Below are 6,000 nucleotides of genomic sequence, written 5' to 3' on the forward strand. Positions count from 1 at the left end.
TTAGTCTTGTGGGTTCAGGTACATTTTGTGCTCATTTTGACGACCATTGTACACTTAACATGTAATCCATTTGTAGAATATAAATACAACATATAGCTGCCCTGCCACAATTTTTTTTTTCTTTGTAACCATCACTATTAGCATCACAACTTTACTGCACGAGTTGCTATTGGTGTCGCAATGCGCATTGCAAACCATCGATATTTACATTGCAAAATTGACACCAATACTGATGCAAATACTAACGCCCATATCGACGACGCCAATAGTGACGGTTTCATGGAGATGCTAATACCGACGCGTTTAGTGACAATGGGGGTAATTTTTTAATGAACATTTTCGTCGTTTTGAATGTTTGTATGAGGCCTGTATCTTGTAGTGTTATATGGCTCTTCTTATGTCATAATATATCTGCCTAGTTGTCATGAAGCCGAATAATGTCTCAAGGCTCTTTGGCTAGCACATGGATTGTTGTTTGTGAGAAAAACTTATTTGACTATCTTTCTTTATTTCTTTGTAGCCTCATATTTTGTCATCCATTTCTCCATGGCTAGATAATGCACGATAGAAAATTGATTTACTTTAACTTCAAGAGATCTATCCATTCTCTTGTCCTTTCCCTAACCTTATGCAACATCTCCAACTATTCATGGATCATTATATGGATGCCATAAGAAACATGTCATCATGTTGATCTTCTATATAATCTTATGCATACTAAATAATTCTAAATCTCAACCATCCTTTAGCCATGGAACCCTAGGTTCTTGCCTCTCTCCACACAAAGCCCTTCAAGGTCTTCATGAAATATTCTAGGAATAACATCCCCTTGTTGTGAATCGTGCAAACCATTTCTAGCTTGTCCATGAGACGTACCAATAGATGCAATTGGATAGTGAGTATCAATGTGAGGAGGTATTTTTGGTTGAGTACCGCTACAATGGAGTTTCTTTTTCTACTTTGATAGATGTTGTACCTATTTCATTTAGTGAGTTCTTTTATACTAGTTGGTTAAGCTTACATATTACGGAGCAAGCCTCTAGGATCAATGACCATATGATCTTAGTCGTTAAAATAGATTGCAAGAATAATTAAAATATAAGATCTTTAAGAAGGAATGAGTCTTACAGACATCATGACCAATTTTGTTTACTTGGCCTCATATCTTTTATGAGTGCTCCACATGGATTGTGCATTAGACCAATCAGGCTATGAATATTTTAGATTATACATTTTTTCTATGTTTCTTAACCCTTCGACCCATGGGGCCTTTGGTAGATAAACGTGTGGCCACTATTGTGTTCCCAAGGGCAATAGGCTTGCATGACATTTGCCTTCACAAGATTGTGTGCGCCATCATTAACCATTAAGAATAGGCTTGCATGACACGTATCTTCACAAGATTGTGTGCAACCACTAACTCTTCTCTCTCTTGATCCTATGAGATGCTTGGCCAAGAGACTTCTAACATTCTTATATATGTGCATTGGATCGTGATGACAATGGTTTACTGATAAGGCATCCCAATATGGAAAATTATAGAAGGGATAGCTTGTTGAGGCGCATTTGTTAGCTTGTTGAGGTGCTTTCTTAGAATTACACTCTTGGGGAAGACGGAGATGGAGCTGGTAATGTGAGGTTGCCTTACTAGGGCTTGGGTGAGGATGACATCATGAAGGGGAGATAGTGCCATCATGAGTGCTACATGCAAAACACAGAGATCAACTTGAAGGCCGTCATAGCTGCAAGTATCAAAGCAATGGTTACTCTATGAAGTTTTCCTTAGAGCTTGTGGGAGGTAGCACCGTGGGTTCTCCAAGAGCTGTACTTAGCGTGACGGACAAGGTGATCTGCCAGCCATGGCTAATATAGTCTAGAAGCATAGCCTACCATTGAAACTCGACCTTTGAGTGAACGTGCTCGAGTGGAAGGTCTTAGTATTGTCTTTTATGATCTCTTTATGGTAGCAGTTAGCACTTACTCGTGCACATAACATCTATCACCACTCGGCTGATCTAGGCCATGTGCATGAGTAGTCACCCACTCAACTCTGCCCTTAGCACCTACAAATAGCTAAACAAATAACTTGCATATGTATGCACACAATAACCTTATTCTAAGAAGCACCTACAAAATATAATAATCCTATGAGTTGATGAAGCACCTAGAAATAAGTAAAACTCATGCACTATGATACACTCTACTTAAAAATATTAATTCATCAAACTTCATTTAGTGATCTACTCACCACAATACAAAACATATTAGTTCCCTACCATCTCTCTACCAAGCACAATGTGACTAGTGTCATACATTGTGTGAGATGCCTCCTCCAACAAACCTGGAGGAGTCCTCTTCGTAGTCGATCGAAATTCATATCCATGCACATCACCATCGAGTCTCCCCATGGGAAACCTAGGACTTAGTTGAATATGGGAATCTCAATTCTACTTCATAGGGGAAGCGTGGATAAGTCACCCTTAACAACAATCTAACGCCTACCTAAGAAAGACCAATTTATAATCAATCAAAGGTAGGAGTGAGGTTAACAATGCACTTGGTTTAAAAAGAGTGAGAGATGGGGGAGAGTGTAACTCGATCCCCCTACCCATAAGGTAAAATCTCAGCTCCGGCCCCCTAAAATGGTAAAACGGTATTAAACTTGGTAACTAGTCCTATCAATATTGGGAGGGTCACAATTTAATCAACTCTATCTAGTGTTGGAAAGTTACCCGACTTATCAGGTCCACCTAGCCATAGGCGTTCGATCGTTAAAGGATTGAAGCTTCTCACTTTCCTCTATTGGGATTGCTTTAGTTTTCTAATTAGCAAAGCATACTACCACACTATTTGAACATATTAAAAAATAGCTTCCTTTTATTACTCAATTAAATTGAGTTCGTTAAACTCAATATTTAGCACTTAACTAACAATTCAAAAATCAAATACTTTGTTTTATAATAATAAGTAGAACCATCACTCCGTAGAGTGGTATAAGATCGTCTTTCCACAAAAAGCCATTGTCCAGCCTAGGATAGGATCTTCCAATCTCATAGGATTGGGTTGTATGTGATCGCACTCTGTCTGTGATTAGCATAGAATTTATTGGCTCAAAGCCCCTCTAAGCTTCCTTGAGCCTCAGGAGCCGTCCTACATAGGAGGGGCACTTATCACTCGGCCCTTTGCCCTCTCAGGTGCTCGAGCGATCAAAAACCAAAAACACCTACCTCCCTTAGGAGTATATGACCCCTACCCGCATGTGAGTTTTTCCACACTCTATAGAGTATTTAGGGAGCATTGGGTTGGGGACCCCAACATCCTGAACCACCACAATCCAGAACTCGTCCAATTGTTACAAGCATGGAATCATAAGAGACATAATTCATCATTCACAAATCCAAAAGAAAACATAACCATAGAACATTTTTAATACACTTATCAATGTATGCGATGTATATAATCTATCCCCCTTATCAATTCTCGTGTTCTTTCCTAAAAAGAAATTGAAGTTTATGTACGTTCTAACTAATCATAATCTATGTAACATACTTATCCTATGGGATTTTCCAACATTACTAACTTATCCCTCATTTTATTGTAATATGCAAAAAAGTAATAACGTAAAATAGAAAAAATAGAAAGTTGTAGAGTTAATAGCTCAAAAGTAATCCTTTTTTAATGTACTAAACCTGATTATCTCTGTTCGACCATTCATCGTGATTATGGTTTATAATCGCAACCTTGGTTTGTTGGGGAATAACCTGTCCTTCGAGTTGAATGGATTCGGGGGTAATTTCCGCTTGCGCTTTAGTAAGTGACTACTTCCTTGAGTTGGGGAGCTCTCTGAGCATGACCTCACTCAACATCTCGGCGTCTCTTGGGAGCCACTCTTGGGAGCCATGGAAGAAGCTTGATGGATTTGAGCAATGCTTCCATGTAGGTGTGGAGCGAGAGAGAGGCTTGGTTGATTGCAGTAGAACTTTGTCACGTCAATAGGTAGAGAGACTTCTACAAGCGTTGTTTTTTTTCCTTGATATGACGCTCTATCCCTGTTTATATAGTAATCAGGGGAGCGGAGTATTGGAGGGGAGCTTCGGGCTCTACCCTGAGACCTACGGACCACTTATTGCTCAAGTGTTTCGAACCGAGCGGCCATGGCTACCTCTCACATAGCCGATGCGCAATGCCTACCTTACGGGTGTAGTGAGCTTACCTTGATGCTCGATCGAGTACCCTCCTCTTTCATGCACACCGGTAGCTCCACGATCCTTGAGGCAAGCTCAAGCAACCTCAATCCCTCTCCCATGAGCTTCATCCTCCATAGCCACGCGTGAGACAAGAGAAGAGAAGAGAGGAGAAGAAGATGAAGAGAGAAGATTGAGAGCTTTTTCTCCAAGATCCCTCACTCTCACGCAATCACTCCCTCACTCCCTCACACTCTCTCAATCCCTCTCTCAAGCACAAGCAAGAAGGCAAGAAACAAGAGAAGAAGAGGAAGAAGCTTTGGCCACACACAAGAATGAGCTTCCCATTCACTTTTCAACTTTATATACATGCCCTATTTTTCATGGGCAGTCATCCCCCTTTTTTACATGGCCGGCCATTAGCCTAGGCCCATTTCTCATTTCCCACCATTCTAGTCTATCCTATCCCCAACTAATGCATACAATTTGCATAGGAGTGAGCCTGACGCTCTCTTACAAGGTTTTGGAAGTGTTTTCGCACTTAATGGTGTGCTTTTCATTCTTTTACTCTCCTTGGGTGACTCTAAGACTTCTTGAGGGTTGTGCCCATGCATTTAATTTTTTCCAGGGTCTAGTTGCTAGTTAAGGCGCCTTTTCCTTCTTTTCTTTTTTTCCATTTCCCACTCCTCTATGTTGCGGTAAACATTACCCCCTCCTAGCCAAGTGCCAGTCCCATGGCATGGTGGTGGGAGGTAGTGGGATAGATGATGCTGTCGCGAGGTGGACCGGGTGAGTAGATGACGTTGATGCTTGTGAATGAGAAGTGATGGGGTTTGATGACGATAAACATGAGAGATTCCGGCATGCTTTAGGCTCCATGAAGATCCTAGGCATCTTTCACACTGTTGTGGCACCCCATTAGGTAACCGGTTGTCCTTTGAGTATCTGAAACGCTTGAAGCAATAAGCAATCCCTTAGGAGGATGGTATTGGAGGGATTTATTCTGGAAAAACCCGCCAACTGCTGTTTTCCTTGAAAACCCGTGGCTGTGGTTGGAGATCCTTGTCTTTGAGTAGAAGGTTTTCAGTTTTGAGTTGAAGGTCTTCAGGTCTGTGGAATCAATAAGCGATCTGTAGATCTTGAGGCGTTGGGCAGGGATCGTTGGATGATGAGGTTCCAAGATCTATGCCAATGGCAGATCCATTCGGGGTTTTCTTCTACTTGATCTGGTTCAGTCATGGCAGCCATCAGGAGACGGATGTTTCGCAATATAGTGTGTGGAGCCCTTTAGACCTTTGCAATGAAGCCTCAAAGTTGTGGGAATGGAGTTATGTCCGACTAATGGAAAAATTCCTTGCCATTGGAGGATGTAGTGGACAATCTTCTTCAGCCAAACAGCCAGCTCTGGAGACACGAACATAACCTACAAGAAAAGTTGTGCACTTCCTAAGGGGGTGTGTCTGTCTCACTGTGTAGTGCATGGTGCCTGTGTTAGTGGAACTGGGAAATGGGTCTAACCTTGGGCAAGCCCTTGGTAATGTCCCACTCTTGAGGACCCAATTCGTGCATCATTGGAGGTGTGGTGCAAAACTTAGGGTGACAGGTTTGAAAGTCCTGCCCTTGATGTGCCCTAAGTGTGAAGTGGGGGAGGGGCTAGAGAGGGCTCTAGATGCAGTGAGTGTGGTGCACAATAATAGTGAAGAAAGATTGCAAGCACATGTGAAGTGTCCTCCCCGTCAACCTGTTTAGAAGTAAATTCATCTTCCAGCTTTGCTATTTTTGCTCTTATCTGGCTTTTTTTAAATTTAAAGAATAG

The sequence above is a fragment of the Lygodium microphyllum genome, chromosome 4, assembly GCF_053477565.2.
Source record: "Lygodium microphyllum isolate KBCC chromosome 4, Lygodium_microphyllum_v1.1.10, whole genome shotgun sequence".
Lineage (NCBI taxonomy): Eukaryota > Viridiplantae > Streptophyta > Polypodiopsida > Schizaeales > Lygodiaceae > Lygodium > Lygodium microphyllum.